Here is a 19,989-nt window from a genome sequence, read left to right on the forward strand (position 1 = left end):
AAATTTAATCTATTACAAAGTAGAGGAGATCTCTCAGCTTCCTGGTCCATTTGGTAGTCAGTATTGATCCAAGGATCTCATCCACTGTTTCTTCAAGAAAGCTGGGATATCTGGGTAACCTGTTCCATATTCCTACAATCCTTTAGCAAAGGTGCCCTCAGTTCTCAGTGTACATATGTAACCTTTTTAAATACATAATGAATACAATCACATTCTTAGAAACTAACTAAAAAATCTGATGTAACATCTCAGAAAATGTCCTTCTCCCTCTGTTCCATGTCTTCCAGGGTTCAGGTTTCAGAAAACAAAAACGCTTTGTAAGTTAGTGTCAAACCCAGAAACCAGATGCTGTAAACAGGCAGGTCTTTGGATAAACACAAATACAGCCTTCATTTCCAAAGTAGTGTTTCATTATTTACAGAACAATAAAAACAACCCAAAAACAAAACAAAAACTAACGCTAAACATTTGAATGAGCATCTTCACATGAACTAATACAACAGGCAAGTCCTGGACTTGTCCAGAGTATCTGTCAGTGCCCAGGTCAGACAGTCCTGCTCCACCAGTGCCAGGCTGTGACAGTCTTGGTCTTGTCCAGAGTGTGTGTCAGTGCCCAGGTCAGACAGTCCTGTTTCATCAGTGCCAGGCAATGGGGAATCTTTTCTTTGAGTATATGACATGCCATTCTGCTTCTGTGAATTTGGTGATATGGATCAGTTTTTTTTTCTTCTGTATTTATTAAGTCTACATCCCTAGCTACACTGGGAATCATGAATTGTAAGAAGCAGTTCGAAAATGGATGGATGGATTTGTGATCAGTTTCTATTTTTACTTATTCTACAGTCAAATGTGTTCCACAGGTGGCATCTTCAGCACTGTGGTTATTGCTATGAACATGTGGAACAGCTGGAATGAGGGTGATAGTTTGATTTGTAGTATTACACAAACTGATTAATTTAGTGTCTCTGATTTTCATATCTTGTATTTGCCCCAGCGTAAAGGTAATGATGCACTGAACACATTCTTTGGAGGCACATGTTAGAGCACAGAGGTGGGATTGATGATTTAGAGTCTTTGATCTTAATAGAGTTTAACATTCATCTACAATTATTAGATGTACATGTATCTACATTAATTCTGGAGGAAAACAATCAATTTTACATTCAGTAAAAACATTCAGCCCTAAAAGATTTTTTGGTTTAACTATCTGATGTTGACCTTTCAGATTGTCTTCTGACTCTCCTCTCTTTCATTTCATTTTTATTTATATCCTATTATCTACTTTTTTATCTATATCTATCCTATTATCTATATTCTTATTGAAAGCACTCTGCATTATTGTACAATTGATTGTAATAGTGTATGTATTTCTAAAATGTAATTTTCTACGCCAAATTGTAGGAGTAAATCTGTTTATGAATGGAACAATAAGAAGGCAAGATTTAAATTGAGAATCTATCATATTTATTTTTTCACATGAAGTTGGTTTATTTTCATAGGGTAGTAAGTTTAATTCTCACAGGCACCAGGTTCAGTGGCAGTGAGCAATGAGCTGCACTATGAGAGATTCCCTGCTCAGACTGACAGCCTGTAGTTCTCTATTGCAGGTTTTGTGAGGCTGGTGAATGGACACAGTCTCTGCTCTGGGAGAGTGGAGGTGAATCTCAAGAACACCTGGACCTCAGTGTACGACTCTGACTTTGACTGGCAGGATGCAGAGGTTGTCTGTCGAGAGCTGGACTGTGGGGCTCCTTCAGTGATACACAGAGGCGCTCATTTCCGACAGGGCCAGGGTCCAGTCGGGTCAGAGCAGTTCCAGTGTACAGGACGAGAGTCCAAGCTACGGCACTGCCCCACTGCAGCCAGGCCAGAGCAGAGCTGCTCCCAGAGCAGAGCTGTGGGTCTCACTTGCACAGGTAAGATAAGATCACTTAACTAAAGGCAAGGTTGTTGTCATTTGTGAGTATTGTAGTATTTGTGAGTATTTGTGGGTATTGCAGAGGCAGTGTATGAGACTTGTGTAGGACTAGTGTAGCACTGATGTTGGACAGTCCCTGTGTCATTGTTCCAGTAGCCCGCCTGGTGTGAAAATAGCGCAGTATAATGGCTGAGGTGATGGAAGTTTCTGCCTGAGTCACTGAGAGCTGGATGTTACAGTTTTTTCATCTTATTGATTTTTTTTTATTGTTGTATTTCATGTGCCCTGTTATGGTGTCATGCTGATGAAGTTCTCTCCTATCTGCAGGATACACAGGGTTCAGGCTGGCGAACGGCTCGGACTCCTGCTCTGGACAAGTGGAGCTTTAGTACGACAGTAAATGGGGGACTGTGTGTGACCAATACTGGGACCTGAGAGATGCCAGTGTTCTCTGCCAGCAGCTGGGCTGTGGGGAGGCTGTAGCAGCACCAGGACAGGCCTGGTTTGGACAGGGCAGTGGACCAGTATGGGCTGATGTGTTTGAGTGCCAGGGCAATGAGAGCCATCTCTCACACTGGGGGAGAGCAGTGTGCTCTCATGGACAGGACGCAGGAGTCATCTGCTCTGGTGAGAATGCAACCATCAAACCAATTTACATCTTGATAATTAAACATGTTAACTACTAAAAATATATGAACTCGGGACATGCAGCCATTACATGCAGAATGTAAATGTGATTTTGACACATTGCTGGTGCTCCACTTCCATCAATCTGTTGGATCCTAGTGAAAAATTGTCTTTTAAATTGAAATTCCAACCATTTTCTAACAGCTTCATCCAATTTAGGGTCATGGGGGAGTTGGAGCCTACCCAAGCAAACAACAGGAGAAAGTGATACCAGTCCGTCACAGTGCACACACAGACACAAACACACACCGATACCTGGAGCAGTTATCCCAAAATCTAAATAACCTGTCAGAATGTTTCTGGACTGTGGTAGGAAATCCACGTGAACATGGGAAGAACATGTAGGTCATTAGTGCTGTGAGGCAGCAATGTTAACTACTGCACCACAATGCCATCCAATAAATGAAACATGATGTCCAAACATTTTGTTGAAAAACTGTTAATAATTAACATCGGGTGGAGTGGTGGCTCTGTGGCTAAGGATCTGTGCCTATGGCTGAAAGGTTGCTGGTTCAAATCCTGTGACTGGCAGAGGAATCCTACTCTGTTGGGCTCCTGAGCAAGGCCTGTAACCCCAACTGCTCCAGGGGTGCTGTACAATGGCAGATCCTATGCTCTCTCCCTGTTTGTGTGTGTGTCTCATGGAGAGCAAGCTGGGATATGTGAAAAGATAATTCCTAATGCAAGGAAGTGTTTAGGGTTAATAAAGGGATATTATTATTATTTAAAAACAATGCTTCTTGAGGTTGAACACATGGATGTGTCATGTTAATTTTACCAAAAGATAACAATGAAATCAGTCAGGTATGAACAAATTTTCCATCCTTTCACCTGGACAAAACAAATTCTCCATCTCCGTGGGCTGGTTTTATGGTACTGATATCTGACTGACAATAAAACGTGATGTTCATTTATTTTTTAGATTCATCCTTGTCAGCTCTAGATGGTGGAGTCCGGCTGTCTACAACAGCACCTGGGGGACACTCCTCCAGCACTCCTGGGGCTACAGAGAGGCCTCTGTGGTCTGCAGACAGCTGGGCTGTGGCTCAGTGGTGCAAATATACAACTCCTCTCTGTATGAGACAGGGGACAGTGCTGTGTGTCTAACAGGTATTCAGTGCTCTGTAGTACAAGTCTATAACTCCTCTCTGTATGGGACAGTTACAGTACTGTGTGTCTGACAGGTATTCAGTGCTCTGTAGGACAAGTCTATAACTCCTCTCTGTATCGGACAGTGACAGTGCTGTGTGTCTGACAGGTATTCAGTGCTCTGTAGTACAAGTCTATAACTCCTCTCTGTATGGGACAGTGACAGCACTGTGTGTCTGACAGGTATTAAGTGCTCCGGGGACGAGTCTCATCTGGTGAACTGCAGTTCTCCACATACAGTCAGCTGCAACACTGGACAGGATGTTGCCCAGCTCTGCTCAGGTAGGAGCCATTCAAAGTATTTTTGACTGTTATCATATGCAGATTGATATGTAGGACATAAAAGACAAACCCTAAAAGATTTGTCACAAAATATAACAGCTGGACCTGTTAAGAGTTACAATATTGTATGAAGTGATATTTGTTCCTATTTTAAGTCTTTTGTCCATTAATATAGACTGGTAATAGAGCTGGGATAAATGTTTCCTGAAACTTGAGCATGTCTGTAGTAGAAGCTCTGTATATTGTTCGATCCAATCATCCCTTTCTGTAGAGATGCAGTGTTTTGTCATCAGGTTAATGCACTGCTGACCAGAGATGTGAGGCCTGTGCTTCTAATTCATTAAGATCTCCTTTCTTGCAGTTGTGAGCAACAGAGATGAAAACTGAGAATATTTGCATGACAAGTCAATACATTAATAATTAACAATGAAACTCTACAGCCTAAGGAAACAAACATTTTATCTATTTATTTTTTTGAAAGAATGATTGGTGGGCATTACCAGAACATATGGATGTAGATGCACTTACTACATCATAAGCATTGAAAAGTACTGGTTTATTAGGTCCATAAAAACAATCTTTTAGTTGTATTAATGATATATAATGTTTTATCTTGAATGGGCTGGATTTCCATTGATATAACAAGAAAATAAACATTAAAACATTCAGAATCTGTCACGCCCGACATCCCTCCCTAGAGGGCGCTTCACTGCTCCCATTAGTGTTCGTGTGATTAAGCTCTCCAGGTGTACCCTTTTAGTGTTATTATTTAAGACCAGCTCTTCCAGTCCTCGGGGCTCATCATTAGGGTAAGATGTCGCGAGGCCCACCTAGCACCAGGAAACCCTACATCCGTCTCCTGAGGGCATAGGCCTCATCCCCGACACCTCCCGCTTCCTGAGCCCGGGATCTGGAGGATCTCGCCCCGTCACCCTTGGACCTCCATGTTTTGTTTGTCCGTGTGCTCCCCCCTCCCGGGGATTTTAACTTTGTTGCGTCCCAGGATGGATTTCTAGTTGATGGACTCTCGGACTGTGCTTTGACCTGCCTTTGGACCCGTTTGGATTTGGATGCTGTTTTGTCTTCCTTGTACACTGTCTCACGGACTGTCACTATTATTTTGTGCACTATTAAACCCCTGTGTGTTCCTTTTTACCACGCCTCCTGTTTTCTCCAGCTCTTACCGCATCGCATAGGGTCTTCTACAAGATCTGACATGGATTTCAGTCCGTGTTCGTGACATAATCTTAACAAATCCATTGGAGATGGAGTCTCAGGTTGTCACAGAATCCAGGGGAAATTTCCGCCTGGAAGAAAGTGCCCTTAAACATCTTGGGGTGCAATATCTTGTGAAGTATAGACAGTAGAGGCCTGGACCAGGGCTTGAATTGAAGCTAAACCCTTGGATATTAAACCTGAATCATCACATTTCTCATATGTCTTAGTGACATAGGCAGTGCTAGAAAGGCTATATATAGGATTTAGGCAGTAAAAAAGAAGACTTCTTACAAACTGATTGCTAGAATCTGATTGATCTGCACTTGACTGACATGCAGGCAATGAAGATTAAACAAAAACTTGTTTTTTGCTCAGCATTGCCCCAAACAGCAATGATATCTCTCTAAGCCTCAGAATGGTCAGAATTAATTGACTTATAGCTATTTCTATTCTGGTTTTCTACAGACACTTAGTTTGAAGACAGGGTAAAAATCCATAGTTTACCCCTTGTTATATAAAACATTTTCCCTTATAACTCTTTAATCTGAAATCCTCTATGATGCATAAACAGGCTAACCAGAGAATTACCCTGCATCCTAAATGAACAGAATATGTTCTCACTAATATAATGCCGAAAGTGAATGAAAATCTACTTTCTATTCTAAACCTCCAACTAGGAGAGAATGCCTTTAGCCTGAGGCTTGCACAATAAAGGAAACCTGAAAATGTTTTAATGTTCTTAAATAACAAGACTGCAAGGTCTCTTAAACAAGGTTCACATTATTTAACTAGAATTTTATCTCCAGTTCTTCTTGTCTGACATGCCTCCTCTCTCTTCCTTCCTTCAGTTACCTCTCTCTTCTTTCTCTTTGTTTATATTTTATCCTGTGAATTTAGTCTGATGACAACTCTAATAAGGAGGTAATTTGAGTAAACCAAAAGATTCACTTTGTTCCTCTGTGCTTACCAGTTCTGCAGATATGTAAACTAATATTTTTGAGACTCCTAACTTTTTTTTAAGAGTCAACGTTAGCTTGAATGACACCACTCCAGCCATAATGATATATATGTCTCTTTCCTAGCCCAGCACTCCCTCAGGCTAGATGGCTGGACGAGGTGGGCTGTATGGGGAACGAGTCGTCTCTGTGGGAGTGTCCTTCAGCAGGGTGGGGACAGCATGACTGTGGACACAAGGAGGATGTGAGAAAGGGTTTGTTTCCTTTGACTTTCCGTGCTGTCTTGATAGATCACACTCTCCTGAGGCTATCTGCAGGCTGTTCAGGACAGGCAGAGGTTTACTACAATGGCACCTGGGGCAGCATCTGTGCCAACAGCATGACAGACACTACAGCTGCAGTGATCTGTAAACAGCTGGGCTGTGGAGACAAGGGCATCACCAGAGAGACAAACTCCAGGCTGAGCCCTGATCCCAAATGGCTGGACTTTGTCTCCTGCCGCAAACACGACTCCACCCTGTGGCAGTGTCCCTCCTCCCCCTGGGGCCAGAATGACTGCACAGACCGAGAAGTGGCTAACATCACCTGCTCAAGTACAGAGGGAAGAGTAATGCTCTGTAATTTAGTGTTTTGCCATATTTAGAACAGACAAAAGCTTTAAACTGAATTCTTATTAATTTATATCCAAACATGTATAAAAATGAAAGCAATGTAATTGTTATTCATTTTATAATAATAATGTTTTTATATGATTATTAATCTTTGAAGGTCCTAGAAAAGAAGCTGACAGAAGCACTCCAGCCCCTCAGGAAGAGCAGCCTCAGCTGTACTGCCCAGGTGAGTTCAGTGTGTAAAACACTCAGAGACACTGCAGCCCTGAGCTGAGGAACAGTAACCATACAGCTCTCTTCTAGAGCCACTCAGTACCTCACTGATCTCTACTACAGTCACTGAGCTAAATACACTCAGTAACCTCTCTGCTCTCATCTACAGTCACAGATCTAATGACACTCGGTAACCCTTCTGTTGACTTTCAGTCCCACTGGCTCTGCGCCTGGCTGGAGGCACTAACTGCTCTGGCCGGGTGGAGCTGCGGTACGAGGGCTCCTGGGGAACAGTCTGTGACGACTCCTGGGACCTGCAGGATGCCCAGGTGGTCTGCAGACAGCTGGGCTGTGGGGATGCAGTGAGTGCAGCAATAGAGGCCTCATTCGTACCAGGGAGTGGTGCCATCTGGCTGGACGAAGTGAACTGCACAGGCAGTGAGCTTCACCTGTGGGACTGCTGTCACTCTGGACTGAATCAGAGTGACTGTCGACACAAGGAGGATGCAGGGGTTACCTGTACAGGTGAGGAGAGTCTTAGAACTGTAGATGAACAAAGTAGGAGATTGATGGAGAAGATACACTGTTACACATATTCTATCACTGCTTAATATCTTAAGATCATCAGTCACAAGATCGGGATGTTGTGTAGCCCTGTGTGTGTGAACAGCACTAGACTTTAATTCTGAGCAAGACACCATTCATCCTGCAATCCTACATTTGACCTCAAGGAACACATGTAAAGATTTTTATTTTATTAAGACCACTCTGGATTCAGCTTGCTATAAAACCAAAGACAAAATAATGACAGTTCTCGTATCTCTTTTACAGGTTTGTCAGAGCCAACATCCAGTCCAGCAACAGCTACAGGTGAACAGAAATCCTCCTTGTCAGTGATAACTCCTGTCTTTCTGTCTCTTCAGATTCCCAGTGTAGCTGTAATGTCTCCTCTCCTCTCTCAGGGTGAAGATCAGTGTTTTCAGATTCCCATTGTAGATCTAGTGCCTCTCTTTCCTCTACGCACCTGATCCTGAACCATCATAGCCCCATATGGGAAATGGGGGAGGACAGAACATTCCATCTGTCAAAGCGTACATGAGTCCAAGAGCACCTCTCCTGGTCCCTGTTCATTCATTGTCTCCCCCTTTCTCAGGCAGAACCAGGACAACACCCCAGACACAGCTGCTGGGAGGTCTATCTGCCTCGCCCCTGGTCCTCCTGCTGCTGGGGGCTCTGCTCTTCGTGGTGCTGGCTCTGTTAGTGGGGCAGCTGATCCAGAACAGGAAGCTGAGGAAAGGTAGGTAGGGAACTCTCCATCCACATAGTGACCTCTAGTGGTCAGTTCTGTCACTCACATGGAACTGATATTTATATAATTACCGTGAGGAATAAACCTGGTAGAGAAAACCATTTGAAGTTTAAGAAAGATTATCAACAATTACAGATGGAGATATCAGGAAATTTGCAAATCCAGAAGCATAACATTTATGTGCTCAAATGTCCAAAGAAGGTTTAGTAGTCAATGTTTGATCTTGTACTCTGCTCCCTGCATGTTAACCCTGAGTGTCTGTTTCCTCACACAGCCCTATCTAAGGGAGCACTCGCCTCTTATCATGATGCCATTTATGAGGAAATAGAGTACAAACTGGCCAGAGAGGGAACCTACAGTGCCCCCAGGAGAGGTGAGTGGAGAGAGTCTTCAGGTGTGATTGATCTCCACCCTCTCTGAGGACTTAAAAATTGTAGAAAATCTAACCATCCTGGTTTCTGACTGGTTTTCTCAAGAGGTGTGTTAAGGTAGATAAAGAAAATGATCACATCACTATCCCTGGGCTGCCTTATAAAAAAAGTATTTTTTAGTTTTAAACCTGTAGAGTTTACTTTCTCAACTGGTGTCAAACTAAGTGAAGAAAATCAACACAGCACGATTCTGGATCTGCCTTATAGACACAAACTCACATCCTGGCTTCTCTTCCAGTAGAGGACAGTGTGGTTGCTGTCTGACTGCAGGTAATATTGATCTGTCCTCCTGTTCACAGGGAGATTCCTCTCTGATGAGCTGCCCTCTGGATACGATGATGTGGAGGACAGTGAGGGAGACCCAGTACCAGGTGAGGGGAGGTGGAGTCAGGGGGCTCAGTGTGGGAGTGGGTGGTCTTCAGTCCAGTACTCACTCTCACCTCAAACCAGGATGCCATTTAGAGAACTTATGTAGAAAATCCTGAATTATAGAAATAGAACCACATGTGTTTGATACCTTATAAAGCCAGCTCTTCAGTGTTGCCTTACACTAGCCTTATCTCGGCAGATCACAGATGCTGAGCAAAACTATAGCTGGTCAATACTGGGGTAGTAAACAAGGTGCTGCTCTAATTGGTTTTGATAGAAAAGGAGACTGGGGAACAGCATGCTGTAAAAACTGCCTTTCAGATCAGATAAATCAGCGACCCTAGAGTTATGGCTTAACTATACTCCACAAAACATTTAAAATCACACTACAGTAACTTTGCAGCTCTATGGTCAAAGTAAGTCTGAGTCCGGAAGTGTAAATTCTCTGTCTCTCTGTGTGGTTCAGGAGACTCGATACCCTCTCTGAAAGAAGAGATCCCAGAGTACTATGATGATGCAGTAACTGTAGCTCAGAGCCCAGATGCATTGTCAGGTGGGTTACTTCAGTCCAGTCAAATGGGGGAAACTCTGCACCAATCTCAGTGAGTCTGACTCTCTCTTTGATCTCAGCCTCTGAATATGGAGTCTGTGTTATCCTTCACCAGTCACATGAGTCTGACTCTCTCTCTGTGATCTCAGCCCTGCACACTCAGTCTGCTCCTCTTCAGTTGCTCATAGTGTCCACATCACCACTCTCTCCAAATACAACCAACCTTTCTCTCCCCTGCTGTCCTTCAACATCTTATTTTAACATTTAGGAATTGTTTGAAATATATCACTGAAGTGAATAGGATTAGAAATCAGGTTCCCTGATCTTCTGTACTTGTCTGGAGTTTTAGTTACTTTGTGATATTCAGTTAATCAGTGTGTTCTGAGGAGCTCCAGCAGTCCGGTGCTCTAGATGGCTCAGTGCTCTGATATGTGTCACTGAATCTGTGCTCTTTGTGGTTCAGGAGAGAAGATGTCCCCTGTGACAGAAGAGGGCCCAGAGTACTATGATGATGCTGTAACTGTACCTCAGAGCCCAGATGCCTTGTCAGGTGAGTTATTTCAGTCCAGTCCCATAGAGAAACCCTGTACCAATCCCAGTGAGTCTGACTCTCTCCTCTCACTGTGCACTGCACAGTACATCACACTGAGTCTGGATTTTGGGGCTCACATTACTGCTCTCTGTCCAAATATATTCATACTACAAAATCTAGGATTAATTTTAAATTTATGACAGAAATGAATAGGAGAGGAAATCAGGTTCCCTGATCACCTGTACTTAAGAGTCTGGTGTTTTAGTCATAACATGATGTTTAGTTAATCAGTGTGTTATGATGAGCTCCAGCAGTCCTGCGCTTTAGATGAAACAGTGTTTTGATGACTGATAGTGACATTGTGCTCTGTGTGCTTTAGGAGAGCTGATGTCTTCTGTGAAAGAAGAGGCTCCAGAGTACTATGATGATGCCATCACTGTGCTCCAGAGTCCAGACACTGTGTCAGGTGAATTATTATTAATAAGATTGAGTACACCCTGTACCAGCCTGCACTAACCTTTGTCGTTAGAAATTAGTCTTGACCTAATTTCACATCTGCAAATAAATACTAACTGGAAGAGAAGAGATCTCTGACAGGCCAGTCTGTGTCAGAATGACAGAGACATTACTGACCTGCTCTTCTGTTCACAGGGAGACTCCTCTTTGATGAGACACAATCTGGGTACAGTGATGTGGGGGACAGTGAGGGAGACCCCGCTTCAGGTAAAGGGGGCTACAGCCAGGGGGCTCAGTGTGGGCAAGGTGGTTCAGTAATGGGGAAGGCGACTCCCAGTAATCCATGTCAGTGCCACTCTCATTCAAGATAAGGGGGCATCAGGCATTTTGGGATCAATATTCGCCAGTACAGGCTGAGAGACTGTACTGGTACAAGGTTAGACTTCATAGATCAGAGTCTCATTGAAACCCAAATACTGACATACCCAGCCAATCAGATGTTTGAGGTTGATCAGCTGCTGATCTATTATGAGAGAGTGAGGTCTGGGCAGAGCAAAGCTCTGGATTCCCCAAGACCAGGAATTCTGTTCTCTGACTGCAAAAAGAATGAGTCCAGAAAATACTGTCAAAGTATTTCTTCACTGTGGTTTTAGAGCACTGGAACTTCATAAGCATAAGTGAAATCTGCACTGAACCATCAACTCTTCCTAAAAAATACAATTTGATTTAAAAAATGTCCTAATCAAGGCTTTTGACTAAGTGATTGTAACAACTGTTCTGTATATTGATTTTGTAGCATCCAGGTTCATAAAGAGAGAGATTTAACTGTAGGTCGTATTCTGTTTGATTTTTTAAAAAGCGGCTACTGTATATCTCTTCTTTTGGCCTGTGTAGGTGTTCTGTAAAAGTTAAATACTTGGTGACACTTTGTAGTTTCTCTGGGTGGTTAGGAAGTAGTTGCCTAAATTTGTACAATTCATGTGTGCTGTACATTTCTTCTGTGTGTTGTTTAGTGTGAGTATTGTCATTGTTAACAAATATTTAACTCATTGTGTCTGAAATATTACCTGTTTTCCCAAAGCTGTACCAAAGAACAAAGAACTAATCTGCCTTTAACTATACCAAAACCTTGGGTATATTCTTAGCAAAATGTTAACAATTTTTACAAGGTGGGGGCTATGATTTTTTTAATTATTAATTTATCTACTCTGTCATTTCTGATATTCACCATTTTCATAACCCCTATTTGTAATTTGTAATATTATTTCAATACCTGATTCATTTGACAAACCGTATTTCAAGTATTAATTTTGTGATACTATCTATTTCTAGCATTGTTTATAGGCAATTAATTCCTATAGATTTTAAAATCGCACATATACAATTAAAAAAAATGCATACTGTACCCGTGATTAAAAATTGATGGGTCCAATTTTAATGACTTGCTAAACCAAAAATATCAGCTTAGAGTGTTGTCCCTGTCCATCAGTTGTCCACTGCCTGTCTCTTACTCTGTGTCTCTGTTTCAGGTGTCCCCCACACTGGCCCTGGAGTGGACAGGGTCCTGCCCATGTTACGAACCCTGCCTCCCGGCAACAGAGGAGGCAGAAGTAGGCGTAGCCCCTATCTATCACTTCACCTATCAGTTTTCCCATTCACCACCACACCCCCGTCTCATCCTACTTAAACACCTGTCCTTCCCTACCTCGTTGCTCAGTATTGGTTTTCCCTATCGAGCTTCCTGGTTGCGCTTCTTCTACTCTGTGTTTGTCTTGGATTTCGGCTTACGGTTTTTCCCTTTGGACTTCGGCTTTTCTGATCTCGGCTTGGATTGGTACTTTCGCTCTGCTTTCGGATTACGACTTGGCTTTGTTCGCTCCTGCAAGTGGGTTCACTCACTCGTTCGGTCCCTATTACCGAACTCGTAACAGCCCACACTGCCCTCTGAAGAAGGAGTCTCTGCCCCTGACAGGGCTGACTACGATGATGTTGGGGACGAGTCTCAGGGAGAGGATGGGTGCTGTGAGACTGACAGGGCTGTCTGGGAGAAGCTCCTCCTGCAGGTCTACACAGAAGAGCTCCACCAACAGAGTCACGCAGTCTTACAGCAGCTCTGAGCACTGAGACTGTCTGACACTGTCTGCGACCTGAGTCCACTTCACTCCACTGTTTCCACACTGACACTGTCTGTGACCTGAGTTCACTTCACTCCACTGTTTCCACATTCAGACTGTGACCTGAGTCCACTTCATTCCACTGTTTTCACACTGACACTGTCTGTGACCTGAGTTCACTTCACTCCACTGTTTCCACACTGTCCTCGGTGTCTGTGTCTACAGCACCTGCAGCTTGTGTTTTAGAAAAGGGAGGCTTGAACATCCCATTTCTGCTCAGTCTTTCTTCTTTTTATATTTTGATGTTTTAGAAATTAGAAATAAAACCATTCATTGATGTTCAATATGAATGTACCACTTTTGATGGTAACATTTTTTTATAAATGTTATTAAAAAGATGTTTTGCAATAAACTTTTTAAAACCATTTTTATCTGCGTGTTATTTCTAATGTATGATATTAAAAGTATCAATAAAAAAATAAGGAGCCCTTGGCCACTCACAATGATAATATCCACCTCACAGGAAGAGGAAATGTAAATGTTTATCAACTTAGTCATATAAATTTATCTACACAAAGGACACTGTAGACAAAACCAGACACAACATGAGACAACCTGGTATTAAAATTTCCCTACAAGAAGGCACAGAATCCCAAAATCTAAAACTTCAGAAATGTTATAACTACAGACATCTACTAAAGCATCTGGATTCAAATGACAGGAACACAGGAGAGTTAAAAGTTTGCTCAAACAATACACACTTTGATAGGTGTGACAAACTGACATTACAAAACTCATGATCATGAAAGAACGAGCCTTTTAAGCTCACTTCCTAAAATAATATCAGAATGTTTTAGGAGTTTAGGAGGAAACTGGAGCACCTGGAGGAAACTTATGCAAACATGGGGGACAACTTACAAACTCCACACAGATAGCGCACAGGTCAGGAATGAAACACAGAGCTCCAGCACTGCATGGTAGCAATGTTAACCATGGTGCCACCTGTAAAATAAATATAATTTGTGAAACACTAAGAGATTGTGTAAAACAATATTCTATGTACTTTCACTCTGGATCTTTAAAAATGTATTAAACCTTTTATGTTAGGTTGCCTGGTTTGGGGGAATTTTCCAAATTAAATGAAATTAGCAATTATTAACAGAATGTATTTCTACATATCAACACTATAATAAAATATCCAAAATATTATTGAATGATTTGAGTTCTATAATACTGATACAGTAATTGTGTTTGAAATGGTGTTTTCAGTCCTGTTACTGTTATTTACAGATGTTTTTAGCACCAAAACCAGACAATAACAGTTCAGTCTTTCCCACTTCAATCTGCATCTCTCCACTATATTCTCACCAGTGAGGAAGTTAAAGACTGGCTTCATACAAGTCACCCCACTGACCTGACATCTCCAGTTTTGTGTCCATTTCTTCTTTTATTGTTCCAGTCACTTCACAATAAAGCAACTCAGACCTCTTGTATCCGCTTCCAGGAAGTAAGGACACGTATTTGCAAGACTTTCAATTCTTAGTAAAAGCTCTAAAACACCTTCTATGCCGCACAGTGAGCAATCATGCCCTCTTCCTAGGAGGATAGAAAAATAGATAGAAAATCAATTACTAAAACCATTTTGTCCACTTCCAGAGAGCCCACACACTTAATTGGGAGGGTTTCAATTCAGAGTAGGAAAAAAAAATCTCTAAATTAAATTTGTATGCTGCACAGAGAGCACTTTCTTCTGTATGGCCAGTTAGCTCAGTTGGTTAGAGTGTGGTGCTAATAACACCAAGATTGCTTGTTCCTATACGGGCGAGGAGAGCTCCTTCTCTTCTGCCAAAACCCTTTTATCTTTCTTTCCATGGTGAAATATGATGCAAAGATACCACTTACTAAAGATAGATGAGTGTGTTGCAGGTGAAGAGGAAAGTGCTAAAATATTTAAAATCTCATATGTGAAGAAAAGATAGAGTGTCACTATTTGCATAAGTGAGGCTTTTAAATAATCTTTTGGAAAGACACTCAAATCCAGCCTATTAAGTCTCAGGACCAGATGATTGGCTCAATACCCAGGTGAAGATAGTCAATCAGAGAACTTAGATATAAAAAGTGTGTCTGAGTGGAAGTTTATTAGTCTTTTAAGACAGGAATTTGGGTCTCAAGTCCTTTATGGGGTGGGGTGTGTCTCACTTCTGTGCTCAAATCCCAAGATTACACTCAAAGTGAGGATGAAGTGTGTTGCGGCAAATGTGATGTCAGATCAACTGCTTTTCCAGAAGCCAATGTGATATAAATTAAAGTTTTCATTTGACCGAGAATTATCGTGTGCTGAAATTGGTCCTGGAGAAGTGCATACTGTATGGCAGAAGGTTTGTGTTGTTTATAATAATAATAATAATTGCTTACACTTATATAGCGCTTTTTCTGGACACTCCACTCAAAGCGCTTTACAAGTAATGGGGATCCCCTCCACCACCACCAATGCGCAGCATCCACCTGGATATACTGTGTCAGAGTGGCCAATAGCTCCCTGTTGTTATTACAATATTTTAGATAACTAAATATTTCTTGTGCATCACTGTTCTTATAGTAGTAAAAAGTAGACGTTTTGCTATGAGAAGCTAGAATGGGTTCATGGAATGACAGTGTGACAAGCCTTGGAAAAAGTTGTGTGCCCATCTTCAAGCGATCAAATCCTATGATTAAATGATGTTCCAGCAAAAGTGCTCTGTTTTACTAAGTCATTATTTCTATGTCTTGTAGAGAAATAGGTGTTTCTATCGGTTCAGGTATAGAACACAAACACCCATTGTAAGCAATTGAGCATTCATAATCCTGAATTTTAAACCCACAGAATATTTATACTTTGTATTAGTATTTGTGAATATTAGAGCTTTTAAAAAAATGTTTTAACAAATTGTGTGAGCATTTTCTGTTACATCACTTTATTGTTTTGTGCATTCTGCTGACTTTTGAAAATATACATTTTTATAAAAATATTGTTGTCTTTTGAATGTATTTCTAAATGATTGTTTTTAATATAAATTGCATAAAACACAAACAACACCCATGATAAGAAATTAATAATTGATCATTCATTTTAAACTTTTTTACCGTATTAAATTATGCTAAGATTTTTTAACATACTGTTAGTATATCACTTTTTATCAAGTGTGCTTTAAATCTTTCGCTACACCATTGATATTCAGTTACACCTATTTAAAGGTATGTTGTACAAAAATATTAACCGTTTTATTATTTTTGCACGTTACTAAGATTTCCAACATACTGTACACATGCTGTCTCATTCCTGCGTAGAAACGGCTGTGATCTCAGAAAACCAGAAAATCCTGACATTGTACTTCAACTGACTCTCAGTAAGCGCTCCGGGTGCCACCTAGCTCTCTAACAAGCGTGCTGTAGCGACAGAAATTACACTTTGCCTGCGTTATGCACGAAATGCCGAGGCTGCATGCTCCCGTATGGTCTAGCGGTTAGTGTTCTTCAATTTCAGCAGGGTGACCCGGGTAATACTTTATTATTATTTAAAATTTATTTCTTGTATTGCCTGCTGCCTCTTGGTATTTTGCCAGTATCGGACACAGAAAACACAATGAGGACCTTCCCACGTTATATGCGTATCTGTTACTGTGTGAAAGAATTAAGCGCTTTTGATAACAACCATTAATTTCAATGACTACTGACATTTGCTCTGTTTTGAATAGTCAACACACCACACCGTGAAAGACACTAGAATCCTGATCACCACATAATTATAAGACAGCTACCTCTTCAAAGTGACGACAGCAGAACCAATCAGGCGTCGGCGTCTGACTAACTCAATCGGTAGAGCCTGAGACTCTTAATCCCAGCGTCGTGGTTTCCAGCCCATGTTGGGCACAGTGTATGTCATTTTCTTACACAAGGTTCCGCTCATCTTTAATCACCTTAAGTTACCTAGCACTAAATAGCAATGCATGTATTTGGTCCAGCTAAAGATTATCAAGAAGCAAATCTCTTTCCTTGCTTTAGTAGATGAATCAAGGACTCTGCTCTCAATGTATTTTCACCAGACACTAGGGCAGATAAACGCAGTTAATACATGCCACATTATAGTATGAAATTGCTTGAGCAAAACATTGTTCATTATCGCAACTATTATTGGTAGCTTAGTTCCTCTTTATTTTTTATACAGTAGTTTCTTTAAAAAAAACATGCCTGTCAGAAGGCCAAAGAAACAAGGTGAACGTGATAACCACCGCGCTACGGAAACGACAGTACATCCTACTCCCAGAGCAGGATTGGAGACTCCACATTCTACAGCTCTCTAGCAATAGAGGAGTTCCGACTAGAGAAATGGGGATAACCTCCTCTTCAGGATGTGGAAATATATTTACCGAGACGAGTCCTTTTTTTGAAGGTCAGCACTCTCTGCCAGTCACTCCTCCCCTCCTCGCGCAATGTATCTCTCTTAACACACCAAAGCGATGACTATTATTACACGTTTTTGCACTCCGCATGCTGTTTTACAGGGCTCTCTTCTGCGCTGAGCTGCTCCTTTGAAATCCAAAAGGCAACAGACGCGCTCCTATACCCGAAGTCGAACCCAGTTCGCCTGGGTGACGGCGGTTTAGAGATTACAAATAATTTAAAAATACATTAAAATGATAATAATATGTAACAAAATGTTTAAAAAAACACGTTAACAAGACTGCAGACAGTTTTTGAAAAGGAGCTCTGTAAAATTCACAAATACTAAGACAAGGTATGAATACTCCATGGGTTTAAAATTCAGGAATATGCATAATTTCAAATTTGTAATTTGTTTACAATTGGAATTTTTATGGTTCGTATGATTTAGCGACTTTTTTACAATATGTAAAATAAAACAGTACAGCTAAATAAGAAAGCCTTAGAGCCACAGAGGAAAAAAAAACTGCGTTTAAAGTTATTTTAAAGACGAGATAATATTGCACCATAAACTCAAATGTTTGTCCTCTTTGTGGCGCTTGCTTTTTGTTGCTTTAGCTAATTTCATGCAGTTTATTTCCGACCCATGACGTAAAGAGCTTGTGTATTTACGACAAAAAGCAGGGCAACAATTTTCATCGGTCTTATTGAAACTGTTAAAAAGTAAATGAGATCCTGTGTCCAAAATCCTGAGGTGACTTTCTTCCTGTCTTGTCATACAGAATGTATCATTAAGGACAATCACATAGGGCTTGATTTTGTTAAATGCAAGTACAGTATTTATTTCCTATCTTGGAACCACTTGTTTTTCAAGAAATTCAAACAATTTGTGAAATATGAAATAGAAATCTTGCTTATCGGTGCAGGAGAAATACTGCCAGTTGGCAAGAAAACGACAGCATTTTTTTTTCTTTAACCAAAAACCTGCATAGGGAGATGTAGAACAAAAATCCGATTGAGACGTTTTCATTGGGGAGGAGGGTTGTGAAAGGGCAAAAAAATGTATCTGTTCCGTTACGAACGGCGAAGGTCGCAGGTGATTCACTCCTCTGGGTGGCGCTAGGAGGTGCAGTGAAGTTTATATCCGGCTGCAGAAACTCCTCTTTCTCAGCTCCGCTTCTCGGTTGTCTTGAAGCCGCATCCGCGCTAAAGAATGACGTCATCATACTGCGCGACACTGCGTGTATTTCACACACGTGTGGGTGACTGAATCTTTTTCTTATCATTATTCATTATTATTTTTTAAAGACTTCAGGTTCTGAATATGTAACGTCTCGTCGGCTGTGTTTATGCTTGAACAGAACAGGATCTGTGAAGAATAAAAATAAAGAAGCTATTCTGTTTAAACTTCGGAAGTGAGCCTTTGTTTCTGACCTACTCTGAAGAAGGATGGCGGAGTGCTTGTTAAATCTGCAAATCCAGCTTGACTCTTTCATGCAGGTTTTGCTCAAATCGATCGTGTATGAAGTTTCAGAAGTTTTCCGAAACAGGATTTCTGACTCTGAGGACGAGTTTCAAGACAAACTCCGCAGCGTCTCCCAGATTCTGGTGAGACGGGCCGTATTTAAAATCACACAGTGTGTGGAGGACAGTGTCGGGAGTGAAATGGCGCAGCTGAAGAAGGAAAACGAGAGCTTGAAGTGGATATTTCAGCTGTGGGAGAAGGATTCGGGAGCAAGAGGAGATCAGGGACAGACAGATCGTGTTGGACACACGCTTCTCTGTGAAGTCACTGCAGAAATAAAAGAAGAAATGTTGTCAGGTCAGTGTGGTGACTTGTATGAAGTCAGAGTGTGTGTGTGTGTTAAAAACCAGTGTATATAACTGACTCACTGGTGAGATTTGTTAAATAACAAACTTTATTTTAAAGAAAACATCTCACAATAGTGAACATTCTCATTCTCATTATCAGTACGCATTCTAACAAAGTATCTAACAAAGTATCAAACTGTCATCATATAACTTTCCGAAAGAGGTGAGAGTATAGTGGAGAGATGCAGAGTGACGTGGGAAAGACTTGTGTGATGTAGCAACGGGATTCTTTATTGGAAACTGAACTGTTTTGTCCGGTTACGGTGCTGAAAACACCTCGTTCACATTCAACAATTGTTCCACTGAATCAATTTGTAATCCAACGTCATTAGGAAATACCATTTATAAATATTGTATTCACGTTGTATCGGACTAGATTGTTTTTATTTAAACTAATGATTTTGTAAATAAAAATTATTTTGATTGGTTTAGATATTACCGTCCTCCAGGGTCTGTGTCTGTATTAACTCCTCTGGAATATTAATCCGGTGTGTCTGTATTAACCTCTCTCTCTCTCTAAGTGCATTGTTTATGTACTGTGCAGTAAGTGTGTGTGAATCAACCCCTCTATCTCTCAGTGCAGTGTTAATTTACTGTAGTGTCCAGTCAGTGTCAGTATTAACCCCTCTCTCTCAATGAAGTGTTAATGTACTGTAGTGTCCAGAAAGTGTCTGTATTAACCTCTCACTTAGTGCAGTGTTTATGTGCTGTAGTTTCCAGTCAGTGTGTCTGTATTCACCCCTCTCTCTCATTGCAGTGTTTATATGCTGTAGTGTCCAGTCAATGTGTCTGTGTTCACCCCTCTCTCAGTGCAGTGTTAATGCATTGTAGTGTTAAGTCTGTATGTATGTATTAACCTGCCTCTCTCTGTGCAGTTTTAAACTACTGTAATGTGTGTCAGTG

At 41.2% G+C, this 19,989-nt stretch overlaps 1 long non-coding RNA gene and 1 pseudogene across 1 annotated transcript; one reads left to right on the top strand and one right to left on the bottom strand.

Moving 5' to 3' along the window:
• Window positions 1–19,989, bottom strand: part of LOC102695046 (zinc finger protein 721-like) — a 1,154,024-nt pseudogene that overhangs the window by 368,861 nt on the left and 765,174 nt on the right.
• LOC138242925 (uncharacterized) lies at window positions 7,471–8,283 on the top strand. The gene is made up of 3 exons (XR_011191802.1): window positions 7,471–7,559; window positions 7,866–7,904; window positions 8,188–8,283. It is a non-coding gene; the product is annotated as an uncharacterized lncRNA (long non-coding RNA).

The sequence above is a fragment of the Lepisosteus oculatus genome, chromosome 14, assembly GCF_040954835.1.
Source record: "Lepisosteus oculatus isolate fLepOcu1 chromosome 14, fLepOcu1.hap2, whole genome shotgun sequence".
NCBI lineage: Eukaryota > Metazoa > Chordata > Actinopteri > Semionotiformes > Lepisosteidae > Lepisosteus > Lepisosteus oculatus.